The sequence below is a fragment of the Rhinopithecus bieti genome, unplaced genomic scaffold (assembly GCF_001698545.2).
Source record: "Rhinopithecus bieti isolate Rb0 unplaced genomic scaffold, ASM169854v2 scaffold_8350, whole genome shotgun sequence".
NCBI lineage: Eukaryota > Metazoa > Chordata > Mammalia > Primates > Cercopithecidae > Rhinopithecus > Rhinopithecus bieti.
The window spans coordinates 1,626,014-1,648,291 of NW_016806031.1; the positions used below are offsets into that span (position 1 = coordinate 1,626,014).

Below are 22,278 nucleotides of genomic sequence, written 5' to 3' on the forward strand. Positions count from 1 at the left end.
ATATTTTTATTGTCTATCTAATGTCTATCTAAATTTTAACAGCTCTATCTTAGGAAATATGTGAGGAATAATGGGCAGTTACTAGAAGAGAATGTCACTGCTATGTCTATTTGTGCAATTAAAGTTCAAAACACAGTGTTCTTTTTTACAGTAAAATAATCTGCATGCATGAATGCAGGCCTCACCTCTGGCCCAGCTGTGTCACTAACGATAGAAATGCTGGGTACGTGATGATGGCTAAAGTAGCACAGTTGACACTATACCTTCCAGATGTAGGTTATTACTTAAGGAGACTCAATCTAATTATAAATCAGGTTTCATGCATTCCCTGTGTGCCAGGTTTCTTCATACAGAGAACATTTGTAGGGAAAACATTTAATTAAGACATGGCTTTCCATAAAATGTGCTAGCCTAACGCACCATTTCTTCCTTTTTAATATTTGAGGGGTTCCCTCTCTCAGCTTTGGAGCCCCCTCCTCTGTATAGGGTAGCTTCTTCCTTCCCTTTTCCTTCTTGCCCCTTCTTGCCTATTGAACTCTCTGCTCCTTAAAATCACTCCACATGTGTCCGTGTCCCTGTGTCTAAACCGGCAAGAGGACCAAAAACCCCGGTGCTCCACCACTCATCAGAGCCGTATCATTTGGGTGCGTTGGCTGGGAAAGGAATTTCATTCATCAGACTGAGTCAAGGAAACTTATTTTAAACTATTTATGGCCTTTAATGATTGAGTAAGGTGTACTCCTGTGAACAAAATACGACGCATGTTTATTTCTCGGCCTGGTTCCTCTAGAATCTGGAAGTTATCTTGGGACCTCAAGAGGAGAGGATCACCCAACGCACAGCAATCAAACTCCAAATGGTGCCGTAAACTGAACCACACGTGGACAGGCCAGTTTTCCGAGGACCCTGATGCACCCCGGGAGGAGCCCCCGCGGCTGTTCCCCATTCGACGCCCCTTTCCAGCAGGAAGTAGCCAGAAGGCGTCGCCACCCACACCCCTAACAACAGTTAGTGCGGCATCTCCACAGTGGGGAATGCTGTAGGAGTTACTAATTATTTTAGGCAGATAGAGGGGGAAAGGGGTCCTTAGGAAGTGTTTTTTTTTTTAAAGCTTGTCTGGAAAAGTTTCCTGTAAAGCCCCAGCTCTTAAAGCCAGGCCAGTAACCCGATATCCAAACGTCAGCCATTAGAAACTGGGTCCACCCAAACATGGTGATTCCGGTGGCCCTTCTTGCCCTTTCCCCACATTCCTGGATACATGGCCATCCCGAAGTATCCCCACCTGTGTAGAACATCATGGTGTCCTGCATTTGCATATTAAAAGGCTAGGGTGGGAGGGCCAGCTTTCCCTCGGGCTAGGTGAATGACGTGCCTAGTCAGATCAATCCCCTGAGCCTTGTGCAAATCAGACACTGCCTCCTCCAGCCTCTGTGTATATACCTAGCTGGTATCTGTGGCAGGTGGGGGTTCCTCTTTTGGCTTTGGAGCACCCCCCTCCCTCTGTCTCTGTACAGGGAAGCTTCTTCCTTCTCCCTTCCTCCTTGCCTCTTCTTGCCTATTAAACTCTCTCTGCCCCTTAAAACTAAAAAAATCAATATTTGAAACATTTCTATAATTACGTGACTGGTCGCTTATAACTAAATGACTGGAATTCTCAGAAGGGAAAGTCATTTATTCAGAGCCAAGCTATTCAGGTAAGTATGGCCACCCTGTTCTTTGAAGTGGTTCACTTCAACTCAACACACTGCCAATATAAATATGACCTTGCTCTCTCCTTCCCAGCAGACAGGCCCAACTAGCACACGTCCTTCTCCAGTTTCCCACCTTAAACAATTCCTGTGTCTCACAGAATGGCAACTGTGGCCACAAGAGAAAAATATATACACTTCTGGGCTTTTCTAAAGAAATACAGTTAGAGCTAACTGGTTTGGTGATTTTGTGTGTAATGTGATTGGTGAAGATGAAGGTTCAAAAAGGAGGAAATGAGGACCCGAGCCTGGAAGGATAATGAACGGTTACTGGGGAAGAATCCTGGGCACGCTGTTGCGCTAGCCCTGCTCTAATTAGATTTAAATGTTCTGCGAGTGTTAACATGAACTAAACCCTACACAGAAAATTAAAAAAAAAAAAAAAAAGCCCAATGTTTCAGGTAGTTCCACAAGTAAGAAAAACTGGATTTGGCTGTTGTATATGGCCATAGTAAAAAAATTCTAAGAAAGCTTTCATTTCTTTTTTAAAGCTGACAAAGATGTCCCCTTTGCCTTCAAGTCTTAATTTTAGAAGGGTGACGATTAAAATAGTATTTTCTAAGCACCCTGGGAACCAGCTTGGAGCTGTTAACTCCAACTAAGGTGGATGGAGTTAACAAACACATTTCACTGTGGAAATCACCTAAATTACAGGGAGAATGAATGGATCTTGACAAAAGGATTCAAACAGGCAATAACTTTACAACTAAAAAGAGAAAAGGGTCAATAGCAATATAAGAAAGACAAAACTGCATCAGGACACACATTGCAAATACGAGCTCACAAAAGGAAGCAGGTAGTATATTTTCATCTATTTGTCTTACTGAGAGAGACAGAGTATATCTAAAGAGTAGATAAAGAGTGAGAATTTAATGTATTTTTCTCCTCATTTTACGTGAGAGACAAATGGGCTAAGAAAAGATGGTACCAGCCAGAACATTTTCGTTCTGACGGCTCTGCTCAAATTAGCGTGTTTCATAACCTGGCAGTACTAGGGTAATTATTCTAGCCTGACTAATTTAAATTATAATATCAATAAGATTCCAAGACTGAGTCTTAAAATGGCAGGGTTTCCAAACTGTGGCTTTCCAGCCCTCTTCTTCCGAGTGACTGCGGACATACAGCTGGAAAGAAAGTGAGGAGAAAAATACCATGCAGGAGGACTGGACCTGCAGACAGCTGGCCTAGACGGGGCTCATCAGAGAGAACACCAGCCATTCCACTCCCAGAACCATGGTGGCTGTTTATGGAGCATTCACTGCGCACCAGACACTGTCCTAAGAGCACTGGTCCGTGGTCTCCTTAAAACACACCTTGAGACACCTATCTTCACAAGAAGAAAACAGAAGCCAAGAGAGTCACACAGCTCATAGGTTTGCTTTAACCCTGGCAGTCTGGTTCCTGAGCCCATGCTCTTAAAGCACCATGATATATTTACCGCCTCATGCCCTGAAGTTCTGTCAAATACATTCTAAAAAGGTTTATATTTAAATAGCAGCATCCTTGATGGACAGAACCTAAATACGTAGAAAATCCTGACAGAAAGGTCTCATTATTTCCTGGGGCCACCCATGAGCACTTTTGGCCAACTGACGCAGCTTCCGCTCTGTGGAGCACACTTTACAAGCAGCCACGACTGTGCCCAGCTAGCTGGAAGTAGAGGGCAGAGATCAATGGCCTCGTCTCACAGGGCCGTAGTCTGGTACTGCCAACGGTGGCTTGGCCCAGCTGTGACTGGGACACCCGTGACCAGGACAGGCACTCATGTAACGACCAAGAGCCTCTTCCCATCAGGGCACACAGCGCTCACGATGCTTGGTTGCTGCTGGAGTTCCTGTCTTGGCATGACACTGGGAGGAAAAAGTGCCCAAGAGTTCTGTGCTTAAGGTTCCTAACTATGCAGATTTCTACACTTTCACCAAGAAAAAATCTGTCAGCTCCAGGATAGTTAATTGTGTGTACAAAGCTGCAAGTTCATATTCTGTTATTTTGTAATACATAATGAACATATAATCCAACCAGACCTTCATTTAAAAATCAGCATACTCATGGCCTAACCTGCTTAATCCCTTGAATGCCCTTTTGGATGTACAACTAATATAATTATTTGAAAACATGATTGAGAGCAATTGGTTGGCAGTTTGATTATACCTGTAAGCCAACCTTGCAAAGACGAAATCTCATTCTGGCTCCCTTTCCTAAGGCCCCAGGGTGAAATAGTTGGTGTATCATTTAGTTTCATAAATACAGGGGATTACCAGGCAATTAAAAGGCAGAATTATTTTAAAGCTTGGAAGAAGAAGAATAGGTACATCTTTTCTTTGAGTCTATTTCTTATATTGCTTGACACCAAGCAAAGGTGCCCAATAAAATGAAACTATGGCTTTTTGATCAACGGCTGAATATGATCCAAATTTAATGAAAGTCAAAGAATGAATGAATGAAGAAACTATTCACTGAATATTTATAAGAGTTCTTCCATTCATTCATCCATTCATTCTATCTGTGCCTAAATGCCTAATGTGAATTTCAGGAAGGTAAAACAAACAAACAGCCCCCAAAAAGAAAAAACATGTTATTTATTAGGAAGATATTATATATCCAGCTTGTCTAACTCATGGCCTGTGGGCCGCATGTGGCCCAGGATGACTTTGAATGTGGCCCAACACAAATTCATAAACTTTCTTAAAATACTATTAAATTTTTTCTTGGGGATTTTTTTTCCTTTTTTTCCTTTTTTTTTTTTTTTTTTTAAGCTCATCAGCTATTGTTAGTGTAGTCTATGTGTGGCCCAAGACAATTCTTCTTCCAGTGTGGCCCAGGGAAGCCAAAAGATTAGAGACACCTTTATATATTATATATAACAATTACTGAGTTGTCTTTTTTTTGAGACAGGGTGTCACTCTGTCACTCAGGCTGGAGTGCAGTGGTGTGATCTCGGCTCACTGAAGCCTTGAATTTCTGTGCTCAAGTGATCTTCCCACCTCCACCTTCCTCAGCTGGGACTACAGGCATGCACCACCACACCTAGCTAGTTTTTTTTTTTTTTTTTTTTGTAGGAATGGGGTTTCGCCATGTTTCCCAGGCTGGTCTCGAACTCCTGAGATCAAGTGACCCAGCTGCCTCAGCCTCTGAAAGTGCCCCATGGGATTACAGGCGTGCGCCTCTGTGACTGGCTGAGACTTTCTTCTGAAAACTATGATCCAGTGGACCTAAAAGTGGACTGACATCACTGGTGTGTCAACTGGGAGCCTGTTAGAAATGTGAATTCTTAATCCCCCATCCAAGCCCTGCTGAATCAGAACCTGGGGATGGGCCCAGTGACCTGTGTTTTAATAAGCCTTCCCAGTGACTCTGCTGCATGCTCACCTTTAAGACCCATGGCTCAGATGGACCTGCGGAAACCTATTAAGCCTGAAAATGAGATGTCGTTTCTCTCAACTGGCAGCTAGAACTTGAAAAATACTAAGCAAGAAACATGTAGACGCATATAATTTTCTACTTAACTAAAAAAGATTTTTCAGGTGAAATAGAAAACAACTGTTTCATGTAAAAGTATAATTTATTTGGCACACTGTTCAAAGTTATTGAGGGCCCAGCTAACTGGAAAAGCACCTACACTGATCCAGTGGATCTGGCATGGATCTGGCCTCCAGATCTGTAGTGGGGAGGGAGAAAGGGATGTGGTGTCAGCGTGAGCTGGGTGGAAGCTGTGGCTCTGCACTTGCTCAAGAAGTCTCCCAGATGGGAGGTGCCCTCTGCAGATTAAGGCAGTCCTTTTATTTAAAAAATTAAGAAGCAGGGTATGTTTTGATTACTAGGAACATTCTAGAGGACAGTAATTTGTGTTGATCAATTATTAACTCTTTTATGAGAAAAGCTCAGAAACACACACCTAAGAAGCTTCTTTCATTCTGACTGTTCTGAGCCTGAGAAATAGAACCCAACCTCAGTCAGGCAGGAGCCCAGAGGGAGCCACTTCTCAAGGAAAACACAGGGAAGTTGGTAGAGGACTGGCCATCTGTTGATAGGTCATGATTTCTGCCAAAGTGGGTGATTTTTGAAGAAAGGTGGATGGAGTTGTTTAGGTCTGACTCCCCACAGGCATGGACCTCTCCCGCCATTAGCGTTCTGAGATAAATGCCTCTGCCTGCAGGCCAAGCTCCCTGTGCACGGCAGCAAGCAGGAACATGACCACTCCTGATTCCACTTCAGACTGAAGGTCTGCTCATGCATTTATCAAAGGAAATGTTTACTAAGCACTTGTGTGCTAAACACTGTGTACTAGAGACAGCAGGCACACAGACATGAGAGACACATGAGATTTCTGTTCTGAGGAACGTCATGAGCTGGGGAGAAAGTCATGGAAATACATAACTGTTCATACAGCACGAAGTGTCAATGGGGTGGAATACTGCTTTTTTCCACCGAGCATCCATTTCCCCTCTGGTTAGGAGAATAATTTTGCTTTAGAGCAGTGGTTTAGAGGGTGATTTTGTCTCTCAGGGCATCTGGCAAGGTCTGATGACATTTTTGGTTGTCACACTGGGGGAGTGAACCACCCTACCACACAGAGGACAGGCCCCATAAAAAGAACTTATCTGATCCCAAAACATCAACAGCGCAGGCAGACACCCTGTGGTGGGCCAACGAATAAGGAAGCTCTCCCTGCCCGTGGCTCACCCAGTGACGGTGGCCAGATGTCTCCTTCCAGGATTGAGTCTTGAGAGGAACGGAGAAAGGTCTATGGCTGGCTGGAGCGGAACCATCTCAGCGCCAGTCCCATGAAGAACACACCCGCTCCTCTGCCCAGCCCCCGCAAGCTGCTCTTCGGGAGCCCTGTTCTAACTTCTTCCTTTGATTCTGTGGCCTCAAAAAAAAAAAATTGGTTTTCTGCTTTGATAAGCCAGAGTTGGTTCTATTTCTTTCAAGAAGATTTCCAGTTGATTAAAAAAAAGATCAGTTCACCCTTTATTAGAAACAATTGAATGATGTCTAAGGAACACTGATCTTTTTGTCTGATCAAAGACCAACTCTGCAGACCCAGGCTTTGTAGCTGAAGCAGCTGTTTTCTCATTTAAATGATTCTGTCTTTCCTCCGATTCGTAAAGTCTGGGTGATACACAAGCAAGCTTTAATGCCTGATTTCTACTCCCCACCTTCACTGGAAAAGCAGGGGTTGTTCCTGGACGAAGAACAGTGTCTCACTGCCACTGAGCCCTGTCGGGGTGGCAGGAGGTGTGAGGGGACAGGAAGAAGCACAGAGGGTGTGCCCTCCATAGCTCGCATCTCCCTGAAATCCCTGGATCTTCCCTTGTGGAGGCGGGGAAGGAAGTATCGTTGCTTGTGGGTTTCAAAGGTGTAAGGGAAGTTCATGGACTTGGTGTCCAAGGCTGCCCAGGAGAGGGGAGGTCTGGGTGCTCTGTGTATGTGGAAAGGTGGATGAACTCCTCACACCAATCAGGAGTGGCCAGTGCCCTGAGGCCAAGACACCCAGGACAAATACCTCATCAGTTCTTTAACATCAAAGCTAAAAAATCAAAATCACAATGAGATACTAGTTTACACCAGTCACAATGGTTATTAGTAAAAAGTCAAAAAAATAACAGATGCTGATGAGGTTGTAGAGAAAAAGGAATACTTATACACTGTTGGTGGAAGTGTAAATTAGTTCAGCCATGGTGGAAAGCAGTGCGGCAATTCCTCCAAGAGCTAAAAATAGAACTAACACCTGACCCAGCAATCCCATTACTGTTTATATACCTAAATACATAAATCATCCTACCATGAAGACATATGCACATGAATGTTCACTGCAGCACTATTCCCAATAGCAAAGACATGGCATCAACCTAAATGCCCATCAATGACAGACTGGTTAAAGAAAATGTGGTACATATACACCAAGGAATACTATGTAGCTATAAAAAAGAACGAGATCACATCCTTTGCAGAAATGTGGATGGAGTTGGAGGCCATTACCCTTAGCAAACTAACGCCAAGAACAGAAAACCAAATACTGCATGTTCTTATTTGTAAGTGGGAGCTAAATAATGAGAACACACTGAGGCCTGTTTGAGTGTGGAGCATGGGAGGAGGGAGAGGAAAAAAAAACTATTGGGTACTAGACTTAGTACCTGGGTGATAAAATAATTTGTATAAAAAGCCCCCATGACACAAGTTTACCTATATAACAAACCTGCACACGTACATCAAACCTAGAAAAAAAAGTTTTTAAAAAAATAAAAAGTTAAAAGCTAGCCATATTCTTACATTTCAGCCACAGCACTGGACTTAGTGGAAATTAATTAATTAAGTTCCATTAGCCAGATTTCTATTTAAGGCCTGTATCACTTAGTTAGGAAACAGTCTGGTGGCCCAAAAAGAGCCTCAGTCTCCAAAAAACAAAATGTCCTGAGGACCCCCTACAGGACAATAGCCCCCCGGGCCTCGCTGGTCAGCAGAGCAGCCATTTGCATGCAGTTCCACCAACAGCCTGGCAGGGGCACTGTGCTGGTGTGAATTTGGGGCTGAATGGAACGTTACCTGGTTCTGCGTGGTGTCTCATTACACGAAATTTCAGGCTATTTCTCTTCTGACTATACAAATGTTTTCCTTTGAAGGGGTGCCAAGAAAGAGAGAAAAAAATACCTTTTCATTTTCTAAATAAAACTTTAGGTGGCTCGAAAGAAGGCAGTATATCCTGATGGTTAGAGCAAGGGTTTAGTAAGAGATTACTCTGGGTTAACCAACTGGTTAAGGGACCTCAGACTAGTCACTTAACCTCTGCTGGAGGCAATCTAAGTAAAAGTAAAATGTTGGAGTTTAGTATAATGTTTGAAGTTCATAAAACTGGCACAATGTCACCTACTTTGATAGATTGTTAATAAGGATTAAATAAGATATAGCATTTAACACAGAGAAATGCTCACTCACTATAAAAATCAGACCCGAAGATTTATGAAAACCTGCTTCCTAGTTCAAGAGTTGAAGGATGACGTTGCTTACTATTTTTGCACAAGTTCAATCCCAAAACATTTGATCTATGATTAAATATCATAAAACTATCATAAAACTCACAATCACAAGCTACTTATCCAGCTCATAAATCACGGCTTTTTTCTACATTTTGCCATCTGCTTATTAGGTAACTGTTTATCTACTAAAAGAAAGAAACAAAAGATGGAATTAAAATCCATTTTTCTACCTGCTGATTTCTATGATAAAAGGGTCTTCACTGGGATGATGGGGAAGTTCTGAAAATGGATAGTGGTGATGGCTGCACAGCGTTGTAAGTGTAGGACACTGTGAATGGCTTGGAACTATACATTTAAAAACGGTTACCATGGCAAATGGTATGGCATGTAGTATATTTTACCATAATTAAAAAAAGAGATCAGAAATCTTTTTAGAACCTGCGATTCACTCAGATACACAGCTGTCTGTGCTATGCCATCCTATATTACTAGACATAACAATAACTTGGATATACCAAAAAGCAGCTATCTAAACAGATTTGGGAGTGAGTGAAAAGGAGGTTTGAGTATTCTCAGCACCATTACTAACTCTAATAATTCATCATAATAGTTTAATGGCTATCTTTTCCGCTGAAATAATTATATGTGCCAAACTCAACCGAGACTGATTAAGAATTGTAGCTACAAAGGCTAGCCTGGCAGTTTGAAAAATCTTAAGTGAATTTTATGAGATCAGAATCCTCATTCCAGATCTGTCTCTCCCAAGCCTAGGGCAATTGTATGGCTCACCATCTTTACTTTGAAGTTTTCCTCTGCTACAAGACTGTGGTTACCCACACCCTTTGCTAAAGGTAGATTCCCTCTATCTACAATCAGTTCTTGAGAAAATCAGACTATCAGCCAGAAGTGAAATTCTTCTCTTCCTTTGAACTAAAAAGACTTGGCTGCTCCCTGTGCTGGATTGGGATCTGTCAGCAATCGCATATGAGGCTCTCTCTATCTCTCTAGAATTATTAATTCAGGTGAAGCCTCTGAACCTGTGTTACACAGAAGGTGAGCCAGCAAGTACAGCCCCACATATGTGCTCTGTTTACACATTAGTTTATTTTAATTTCATTGTCAGATTTAATAATTCCATTTACAATTACATTTCTGGGTTACAAAACATCTTGCCTTTTGAAGCTCAATGTCTTCCTTAAACAAACACACCCACACATTAAACATGCACACACCCTCTTAAAATATTAGTGCATTTACAAAAGGGAGGTCTTAGCCTTGAGAACGCAGGTGCTCCTTTCCATTTCTTTCTTCCAAAAAGCTTTCAGTGATTTCAGAGGCTATGGTGAGTAAATATACGAACAAGCCAAAGATTAGGGATTCTATTTACTTGGCTGTTATTCTGGGGTGCCTCTATTATTGAAATTGTGTCATAATCCTAGAGCTACTAAATTGTAACTCTGATTCCATGACATGCTTTCCTCATTTATTCCTGCTATGCTGTGCAAGAAAAGCAGCTTTCTGCCAATGAGCATTCTGTAAAGTTCCAAATATTGCTTTGTATGCCGTGCATTCACGCATTTACATTAAACAAATCTTATTTTCCTACAAAATCATTTTACTGTAGGTAAGGCAATTACATACTAGTATACATACTAGTTACTAGTTAGCATACTAGTTAGCACATGCCACTTTTCAGATTTGTCCCCATGATATCTTACTCTGATAACCCAATAATATCTTCTTTGAGCATCACTGTATTCCCAACAAGGCCACTCAGTTGCCAAAAATTATGAAAGAGCAAGGGAAAAAAATACAATGGAATATGCATGCACGTATTTCAAAGCAAAAACTTCCTGGTATAACCTGAGAACGAAGTTGAAGAAATTACCAGCTCACAAAGGCGACTCAGAGTACTTGACTCTGAATCCTGCTTCTAACATCTGCTGCTATGTGATCTCAGGCAAGTAAGTTACTTATGCATCCCTGGGACTGTTTAGAGAATTAAATGAGATCATACAGCAATATACATAGTACTTGGCACATCAAATACACTCAACAAATGCTTTTAGCTGTACTTAGCGTTACTGCTCTAACTATTGTAACAATAATAAACAATAAAATAACAAATGTATGCTTGGTTTGATTAAACTTTTATGACTCCCTCCTCCCCATTCAATGCTGGAAATATACAAGTAGCAGAAATTAGTTTTATTGAAAGTATCTGACATAAAGGATTAGCTATATTTAGAAAATCAACACACAGGCTATTGCAGCATTTAAATAAAATCTCTATCCTAATGTGAAATGCATGTGCATGAAAAGGAAGACAAAAATAAATCTAGTGTTGAAATTCCACTATTTTAAGTGTGTGACTTAAGATTTTAAGAACTTTGTTAACGCTCAGCTTTATTTAAACTGCTAGAAAGGGAGCTATAAGTACAGGTTGGCCTTCCTCCTGACCCTAAAGCCTAAACAAAACATACATTTAGTACTGAATGGAAAGAGAGTAAAAAACTGTGTTACCTGACATACTCTAACTTATAGGATGAGTCACAAAAAGAACCTGATAATGCTATTCAGATATTTGAGATATGCAAACTCTAAAATTAAGCAGGGACTATTTAATAAGAGAAAACTTTAATGTAAAGATAAACTATTAAATATAAAAGAAAATCAGGTATAGGTATAATTTCTTAATCTAATTTCATTATTAATAATGTTACATCACAGTCATAAAGACAAAGTTTCTTTTACATTTAGTTGAAAAAGACATAAAACCAACACCAGAAGATGTCTTGTAAATGCTCTTTCAGGAAACAATCCAGTTAAACCAAGAGAAATCTTGTCCCTATGTCCTCTGGGAACATTTCATAAAAGAGTTGGCTAGCAAATGTCAATTTCAATTCTTCAACTAAAATCTGCTCTAAATCTCTATAATTATTACTACTATTTAACCTTTTACTGGTACACCTTCCAAATGTAAATTCATCAGTGTATCGCCAACTTGTGAATTCCTCAGTTCTTGAAGCTTGATGCCTGAGGGTGTCAAGCAGGAAAGTTAAGAATCTAGATCCAGGCCAGGTGCAGTGGCTCACGTCTGTAACACCAGCACTTTGGGAGGCCGAGGTGGGCGGATCACTTGAGGTCAGGAGTTCGAGACCAGCCTGGCCAACATGGTGAAACCCCATCTCTGAGAAAAATAAAAAAATTAGCGAAGTGTGATGGTGGGCGTCTGTAATCCCAGCTACTCGGGAGGCTGAGGCAGGAGACGCTTGAACCTGGGCAGTGGAGTTTGCAGTGAGCTGAGATTGCGCCACTGTGCTCCAGCCTGGACGACAGAGCAAGACTATGTCTCAAAACAAAACAAAACAAAACCTAGAACCAGAGCTTTGGAGATAAAACATTTGCTTTTGTAACCTGTGTTTAACCCACTCAGCACAGTTTTTTTTTTTTTTGAGACAGCGTTTCACTCTTGTCACCCAGACTGGAGTGTAACGGCATGATCTTGGTTCGCTGCAACATCTGCCTCCCGGGTTCAAGTGATTCTCCTGCCTCAGCCTCCAAAGTAGCTGGGGCTATAGGTACCTGCCACCACAGCTAGCAAATTTTTGTATTTTTAGTACAGATGGAGTTTTACCATGTTGGCCAGGCTGGTCTCGAATTCCTGACCTCAGGTGATCCACCCACCTCAGCCTCCCAAAGTGCTGGGATTATAGGCACCAGCCACGGCACCAGGCCAGAACACATTTTTAACCCTAAGTTAAGAACACCATCTATAGGCAAGGTGCAGTGGCTCATGCCTGTAATCTCAGCACTTTGGGAGGCTGGGGCAGGTGGATCACTTGAGGTCAGGAGTTGGAGACCAGCCTGGCCAACGTGGCAAAACGCCATCTCTGCTAAAAATACAAAAATTAGCCAGGCATGGTGGCACACGCCTGTAATCCCAGCTACTCAGGAGGCTGAGGTATGAGAATCGCTTGAACCAAGGAGACGGAGGGTGTAGTGAGCTGAGATCGCCTCACTGCACTCCACCCCTGGGTGACAGAGACTCCCTCTCAAAAAAAAAAAAAAAAGGAACACCATCTACAAATGACCATCTTCAAAAAACATGATGTTTCCATTAAGCACTCAAAGCACTGAGAGAATGTTATCCACATTCCTTTTAGAAGGTAGTATACATGGACATCATCTAAAAATGGAATCATTAGTCTATTTTTTGGAATGAATCTACTACAAGATATTTACTTGAGGAAGAGAAACCTGTCTCAGACCTCAAAATCAACCTCTGGACGTATCTCAAAATGGAAGAGGGACCCATCAAATTTACACAGAAGGTCGAAGATGATCGCTTACTATCAGAGAAAACTGTCAAAACGAGCGCTACCCACCAAAAGTAACACTGACAAAACAGAAGCTGAAGAAGAAGCCAGTATTCAAGAGTCTATGGCTAAGAGGTGTCAGGTGAGGAGTGCTGTGGGCCAGCAGGGGCTCTGGAGACAAAAGAATGTGACTAACTCCTGACTATGCCAGAGAATGGCTCTGAAACAAGACCTTTGCTTCCATACATGGGAAGTGGAGATGACACGACCCACCAGAGCAGTGTCTGGTGGATTAAAGATGCTGCCCATGACCTACCTGGCACATTTTCACTCTGTCATTGTCCCTTCGCCTTTCCTGCATGGTAAGTCTTCTTCCTGCATGCTGCTTAGACAGAGAACTATCTGAAATCGTTAGGTAGGAACTCTTGCTGCCCAGGGCTTATGAAGAGGTGCTTGACTCTGGCCAGTAAGGACCTATTTGGGAATGGACAGTGGACCCCCTTTCTTCTAGTGGTGTCCCCTACTTATTATGCCTGCTATCTAGCTGCTTAACAGTCAGTACTCACCCAGTGGGCAGAACCAAGCATTGTACTAAAACAAAAAGTGTCTAAAATACAGTGACAGGAAGCAGGAAGGGTAGGATGGGAGTAAGAGAACAGGTGAGAGACTGAACAAGTGTGGAGACAGCACAATTGCTATATATATTTTTTCTTTTACGTGATTAAAGAACTTCATGAAAATATTTAGCCTGTGAAATATCCGAAAATATTCATGTGATAAAAAAAAATTCCTGAACCAGGCAAATAAAAACCTGTTCCCATTGTAATCATCACAACTTTTTGTTGTTGTTGAGATGGGGTCTCGCTCTGTTGCCCACACTGGAGTGCAGTGGTGTGATCTCGGCTCACCACAAGCTCCGCCTCCTGGGTTCAAGTGATTCTCCTGCCTCAGCCTCCTGACTAGCTGGGACTACAGGCGCGTGCCACCATGCCCAGCTAATTCTTGTATTTTTAGTAGAGAAGGAGTTTCACTATGTTGGCTAGTCTGGGCTCAAACTCCTAACCTTGTGATCTGCCTGCCTCGGCTTCCCAAAGTGCTGGTATTACCGGCATGAGCCACCGTGCCCGGCCTGTTTTGTTTTTAGCTGGAGTCTCGTTCTGTTACCCAGGCTGGAGTGAGTGCAGTGGTGTGATCTTGGTTCACTGCAACCTCCGACTCCCAGATTCAAGTGATTTTCCTGCATCGGCCTCCCAAGTAGCTGCGACTACAGGTGCATGCCATCACACCCAGCTAAATCACAACTTTTCTATAGCATAGGAAACAATTGCTCTTTTAAGTCTATTTTGGTATTCGTGTATTCACTCATTTAACAAGTATTTATTGAATGCCGATGGGCTGAGCCCTGTAACGGGCTGCCGATACAGCTGTGAACATGACAGCCAGCTGCCCTCCCATCACAGAACTTAGATTTTATTGACGGGCAGAGACTATAAACCAATAAGTTAAATAATACATGTTGAAATTAGGAAGTAAATGTTAGTATGTGCTATGAAGCAAAAAGAAAGCAGAGTAAGGGGGTAGAGAGTGTCCGACTACAGGGGAAACGAGACTCTATTCACAAATGTTTGAACAACCCATCAGAATTCATCAGAATGATTTACTTCCAACAGCAAAGTTTTACTTGGCATGCTAGTAGTTTTAAATCATCTTATCTTTTAATATTTAATACATCTGTGTGAGGGGGTTTCCTCCTAAGTCCCTCACAAATGTAAAACACACCCTGGGGTGGGCACTCATCCCAAGCCAAGACCGGTGCTTTGAGCACGTTCTGGCATTTATTTATGCTGAGCCTCCACATACCTGGGGGCACAGATGCTGCGGGCTCAGTCAGGCAGAACCTGTCATGCATCAAGGCTTATCTTTCCCTTGAAATCCCTTGATTAAAAAAATAAAAAGCAAAGACACCGTCTACAAAATAAATTTAGGAATAACCATCCAGAGGGAGTGTGCATTTACTGTTCTCCTACAGTGCTGGGCATGCCAGCCTTGCCACACAATGCCAATATCTAGAGAATTAATCAGATTGCATCAATGTTACTGCATGCTTTAAAGCTGAAAGTATTAACTACTACGAATTTTCAGTGCTATATGACAATGTAGAAGGCCTTTTCTGTTTCAGTATCTGTGTATACCTTTTGACAATAGGGAAATTAATCAAGCTATTGTTGAACAATGACTGTTTATTTAGCTTTCTTATTTTAAATGTCAGCTGTACTTCTGCTGACAGACAGGACTTAGTGCTCCTTGATTGTCGTGTTGTATTGTGCAAACAACACCAATGGCAAAGCCTTGCACTAAGCACATTTTGTCTACTAGGTTAGTAATCAGGTTATTAAAAAAAAAGGCATCGATGCTTATTACTTAAGCTGCTGTGTCAACAAGACATCATACTTTCAAGTGGACTAAATATTTTGGGTCAGTTTGAATACACATGTCATCCTGTCAATCAGAGCTGTCTAAAACTGAAGTGAGTCTCCTTGTGAAAAAGGGAGTTTCCCGTCATCAGAACTCCACAGGCAAAGAGCTGCCTCCAGTCCATTCTGAACAGAGTCCTTTGCAGTCGCTCAGAAACGGAGTCCCACAGGCTTGAGAGTTTCCTGAGCTGAATTCTCGCAGTGGCTGAATGGCGTAAGGGCTTCTTGATTTCTGTCCCCCATGGCGGTCATAACCATGCAACCATCTCTGTAACAACTGAAGCAGGGAGCTTGGGGGTCACCCTTGACATCACACTCACTCGCCTCCATGCCAACAGAAAACTGATCTTGTCACTACCTGCCTTCAAAATACTGTCAGTGGTTTCTCACGGTCCTCAGAATAAACACCAACTCTCTTTCACAGCATCCACAATGCCCTGCCTGACCTGATGCCCACTTACCTTCCAGCCTCATTTTGTGCCCAATACTCCCCCTCCACTCTCACCTCTGTGCCCCTCCCTCCCCAAAGGGGCACTGAAAAGGCTGCTGGGAAGCAGGGAAACATGGTGGAGTCAAGGTGTGGCCCAAACCACGAGCAGCAGTGGCATTACTAAAAACCTTCCCAAGGAGGTTGTTTTTAATTAAATTTTAAATTTTAGGATAGTTTTATATTTACTGGAAAATTGTGATGGAGTCAAGAGAGTTCCTCCACACTCCACACTCAGCCAGCTTCCCCCATCATTAATATCTTTCATAGTGTGGCACATTTGTCACAACTCACAAACCAGTATTGACAGAATATTGTTAGCTCCAGGTACACTTTAGTCAGATTGCCCTGGCACGATCAACACTAGCTGTTCCAGGACCCGCCAGGGGACCACACTACATGTAGCTGCCATGTCTCCTTAGGCTCCTCTAGACTGTGTCAGCTTCTCAGACTTCGTTTTCAATGACCGTGACAGTTTTGAGGAGTACTGCTTAGGTCGTTTGCAGAATGTCCTGAATTTGGGGTGTCTGACGTTTTTTCTCATTATGAGACTGGGGTTATGGGTTTCTGGGAGGAAAACCTCTCATCCTATGACATCAAGGACACACACTGTCCACACGACGCATCACTGATGCTGACCCTGATCACCTGACTGAGGTTGTCTCTGTCATTTCCCCCGCCGTCTCGAGAGTGCTCTGGACGGACGTCACTCTGCGCTGCCCACATAATGAGTGGGGAGTTTTCTTCCACTTCCCTGAGGTGGGGAGTGTGTACATAAATTATTTGGAACTCTTCCCCATGGGAGATTATTCTATTGATGCAATCATTTACATCAGTACAGCCTCATGGATACGTATTTAATACTTTGTGTCACATCCCAAGACTGTGTGATCTATTTGATTGTCGGAGTGGGCCCAGGTTGGGGCACTGGGAGCTCTTTCAGTGGGCTCCTGCTGCTATGACACACGCACTCATCACTCTGTGTGTCTCTGGGCACGTCCTTCCTTTCTGGCACTGTAAGATACTTCGTGCTCATCTTCTGTCTTCCTTGTTCCAGCCCTGGAATCAGCCACTTCTCCAAGGAGCCTTGGTTCCTCTTACTTGAGAGTGATGTAAACCCAGTTTCTGGGTGCTGATGTGCTCCGTGCTCCTGGAACTGAGAACGGTTTTTAAAGAAACTAGTAGATAGATATCTTTATTGTTTGTATTAATCTTCTTGGAGTGTGGAGGTGATTCTTTGGAGTATAAACCATTATTCTCTGGTTTGTTTCTTGAACAAAAAATATTTAATAAGCTAGAAGAGATAATATAGGATAATATGGCAAAAGCGAGTGTGTTTGGCAGACTATAAATAAAACTCTACAGAAACGTAAGGTATTATGATTTTAATCAGCTTAAGGTAAGGCCCTGTGGGCTTCTAGACTTTGGTTTGGTGATTCAGTCTGATGCGAAAAAACAAACAAAATAGAGTTTCAGTTGTTGAGAACTGACTCATTTAGCTACTACTATTTCTTTACATCTGATCTGATGTTTGGTCCATTTGGAAAACTCCATCAAGTTACTATTTAGTATATTATTTAGTATCTCTACTTGCATACTGCTTTTGGCCAGAGGGATTCTGATTAGAAAGGAGCATAGAAATAAAGTTGTTTAATATTTACAAATAACCTCCTGGAATGCTAAAATCTTGGACTTTATCCTTTCCCTTCCCCCTCCCCTCAGATTCTCTGTGGAAGAGTTGAAGAAAGAGCATAAGGAATTCTGTAACCAGAGGCAGAACCCAAAACTAACTGGGCCACGTCCTGCTTACGTGGCTGTGGGGAGAATCTTCCCATCAGGACCACCATGGCTAAAAATGGTTATAAACTAAATTGACAGCTTTGCCACAAAAGTCGAAAGGAGCTCGCAGGAAGAGGAAGATTTGATCGTTGATCAGTGGATGTCAGGCAGGCCTCTCCAATGTCAATGGGAATAGCTAGGTTGTGACATTAAAAAAAAAAAAAAGACTTGGAGATCATGAAGAGAACCATCAGGGCCCAAGACCCACATTGCTTACATCTCTTGCCTTCTAAAGGCCAGGTCACTTTCACGTCAGAACTTAAGGATCAATAGAGAAAAATGTGGGCAAGGCAGCACCGAGGGTATGAACCCTAAGTTTCATTATTTATAAAAATAGGGACAATATGACCTGTGTTATAGGGGATTAGACTTATCAGAGGATAAGTAAAATCTGAACCTACAAACTCAGGAAGAGGCATTTACCTAAAAATTTTACATAACGTAAAACACAAAAAGACCAAATAGTTTACAGAGGGCACCATGAAAACTTGCATGAGTACTACAATTACCATTCACAAACTGCTGAACTAATACAGCTTCCACTCCTAGTACCTATCTAATTCTACCTGTCTATTTGCTGTAGTAAGAAACAATTCTGCTTCCTAGTGGGGGCAAAGTACTGCTTCCTTGCTACTCACAAACCTCAGCATATCTGTCTTTCTAGAAAACTGCACATTTTCTGAAGTGACTGTAATGGAAACTGAACCTTAGATCATGCTCACCATAGCATACTTAACAAATATTCTGGTATATATTTTATAAAACGGTAAAATGAATGGAAATGCCGTATCATTATGGTTTATTTTAAGCAAAAACCTTAAGTTACCTTATTACTCAGAAATGTGATTTAACATAAGCCAAAACCATTGTGGGGTATGAGATAAACAGCAGAAAACCTTAATATTGACAATGAGAGTTAAACTTCACCCCAGATATCTCAGCAATTAAGAAAGTTGGTTTCAGTCAGGTATTGCCACATGTGTTTAGTGGAGGATTAAGTGACTGAATGTCATGCCTATAATATATATCTTTATGTAAGCTATGAATGTGTTTAAAAATAGACAAGGCCATACTGTCAATCTGCAACATTACTGCCACATGTCTGCACACACACCCCATTCCCTTCAGAGATTAAAAAAAGGAGAAGCAGATTAAAAAGAAGTGTTTTGGGCCAGGCAAGGTGGCTCACGCCTGTAATCCCAGCACTTTGGGAGGCTCAGGAGGGCAGATCACCTGAGGTCAGGAGTTTGAGACCAGCCTGGCCAACATGGCAAAATCCCATCTCTACTAAAAATACAAAAATTAGCTGGGCGTGGTGGCACCTGCCTGTGGTCCCAGCACTCAGTAGGCTGAGGCAGGAGAATCGCATAAACCCAGAAGGTGGAGGTTGCAGTGAGAGGAGATCGTGCTACTGCACTCCAGCCTGGGAAGTAGAGACTCCATCTCAAAAAAAAAATAAAAAAAATAAATAAATAAAAATAAAAAAGAAGTGTTTTGAAGTCAAATCACATTTTACCTCCCACAAGGAAATGAAGTGACTTTCCAAAGTAATTTATAAACAGTAAGTAGCAGAGTCACTGACTGCAAATCCAATTCTATTTCACCATGTGATGGCTTGCTTTCTCTGGGGAAGAAAATACTGTTTTAACCACTATTATGTTGCCTTCAAATGGTATTTGGTGTGTTAGGCTTTTAAAGAAAAGCCCCTGCTGCTGCAACTTGTCTTTTTTCCTGTGAGGATCACTCTATGCAAAGCTAGGTAATGGGAGACTGCTGAATAAACACCTTGCAGCCAAGAGTTAGAGAGTATAGATACATGGTTGCCTAGCAGTGGCCTTTAACTAATGAATGTAAAGCAAACATCAGGGAAAAAAGAAAGCAGAGGAATCCTGTGTGCTCAGGGACTTCCTTGAATGGGGTGTTGGCCTCTAGTTGGTGAGGACTTGAAATGGCCGAGGGACTCAGAGCTCTGAGCAGAGCCCTGTTCCCAAGGGATGACTCATTCTGGAAAAGATAAATAATCTAAAAGTTTGCCTATGTAGAACTTATTATTCAAAGATCAAAAGCATTCCCTATTTGACTTCTCTAAATTTGTATCATTCAAAGAGCACAAGGGTGAATACAAAGGTATTCTGACCCTAAGAAACACAGTCTTATAACTAAGAAGGTAAAAACTGTTGTGATTTGATTAGGGAGGTACATAATTTGAAGGCAGGTATTCTATTTCTTTGCATTTTGCTATGTAATACAATTCTTTGCATTTATCCAGGAAGCAGTTAAACAAAAATATACAAGGTACCTATAAAAAGTTACATTTTCATAGAAGAATACTGCCAACGAGATCCTGTATGCTTTTACATTACAAATCTCAGTAATTTCACCCATCACTCCTGGTGATACCCCAGTATTAAGGCTGTGAGCCAACACCTATGCCCTGCTGTTTTGGGGTACAGGCTGACTGCCTTCAAGAAAATGAGAAGCCACTAAGGGTTAAAACCCTTACAAATCCAGCACTATGAAGTGACAACTGGCATAACCCTCTTTGCATGTCCCCCATTCACCTCTGACATGAAACAAATCATGTGAATTAATGAGATCTGACAGAACAGCATTAAGAAAAATATGAAAACGTAAAAGAATTGTTCTATTGTTTGTGTTAACTAAAATCTGAATAGTTCATCATCTCTGGTTTGAATGGTGGACTTCTTTTTCTCCCCTGTGAATTTTAGTGCAGAAAATATTAAGTTTCTCAACACAAAATTGTTTTGGATAAAGACAGAATTTTTAGAGAGTTAGCTGCAACATTCTGGGAAGCTGACTAGAAAAGCACACCAGCTGAAAGATAAGCACTGAAAAAGATTTACATTTTTTTCTTTTGATGGCATCGCCTATCAGCAAATGCTGAGGTGCAGACAGCATGGCCTGCGCAAGGATGAGCCAAGCCCGGCTGCCAGGAACACGCACCTCACAGAAACCCACTGCTTGAGAAGGCTGCTTTTCCGCCTTAGCCCCTGCTGGGCTGGCGCTACCAACCACCAGCCAGAAGTACACAGTGTACCCAATCAGTAGCTTATTACGACGTGCCTGTTGTTTCACTTTTGCCTGGGTCTGGGACAGACCCTGAACTAGATGTCCTGTCCAACAGTACAGGCAGCTGAAGAGCTTGGTCTGCTGCCTGAGGTCCCGGTTCAATCCCTGGCTCTTCCACACACTGCCTTGTGACATAAGCGGAGGGCCTGACCTGTTTATTGTCTATAAAATGGGGATCGTAACTCCTGTCTCACAGGGTTACTAACAAGAGTCAATCAACAGATACATGGAAATCCCTAAAACTGTCCCTAGACGTGGCAAAGTTCAATAAGGGCCAACAAGGACTAGCTGCAAATGACGGCTGCGTCAGCATGTGCACTTCCTCACTCTTCACAAAGCTGAGAGAATGAACGCAGTCTCCGGAAGAGCAGGGTGCTTGTCAGGTGCCTTTCACGACTTCACCTCTGGCACACAGTCATGTCTGGCGCGTAATTAGCACTTCACAAATGTTTGCTGAATACATGAATGGCTGAAGGCAAGAATCTGGAATTCTACTAAAAAGGACTATAGGCATTAGATCCAATAGTCTTAGGCAAGGACACATTTAAGTCACACTGCTACCCACACCCACTCAATTATACAATGACAACAACACTTCTCCAATATTGAAAGTTATTTCCTATGTGAACTTTTTCAGATAGCCAGAAAACTTCTCAGATAGTCAAGCTCAGCTGCAAATATAACCATCAATATACTGCAATTATCTAGTAACATTCATATTTTCCTATATTTGTAAGAATGTTTCAATGTTCTTACATTTATATATGAAAAATCATGATGATCACTTCCATTTACAATTAAATTTTCAGTAAAAATACTCAAATAAAAAATTACTGAGAAAATTACATAGAAAAAAAGAATTGTGGTACCTTAAAGAGAATATTTAATTAAGTTATAATTTTTCAAAAGGTTAAAAAAAAAATCTAACCCGATGCCTTGGAATTTCTTAGCTAAACATTCAGAAAAAGAAATAAAGGAATAAAAAATAAATGAGTTCTTCAGGCTAAAGAAAATGTACTGTGACCTATTAAAATCTAAAGGAAAATTTTCTAAGAGTTTATGACAAAAATTTTTTCTGTTAGAGTCTAAGTAACATTTTGAAAGCTAAAACCTGAATTTTATCCTGGTACTTGAATAGATCGTGGTAACTAAAAATTAATTTACTTAGGACACAGTGAGACAGATGCTTAGAACACAATGCACAGCTAAGATCGTTCTTTTTCTTTTCTTTTTTTTTTTGAGATGGAGCTCTGCTCTTGTTGCCCAGGCTGGAGTGCAATGGCACGATCTCGGCTCACTGCAACCTCTGCCTCCTGGGTTCAAGTGATTCTCCTGTCTCAGCCT

At 41.8% G+C, this 22,278-nt stretch overlaps 1 protein-coding gene across 2 annotated transcripts in view; it reads right to left on the bottom strand.

The window, feature by feature from the left end:
* Window positions 1-22,278, bottom strand: part of MIPEP (mitochondrial intermediate peptidase) — a 224,544-nt gene that overhangs the window by 68,089 nt on the left and 134,177 nt on the right. The window lies entirely within an intron of this gene.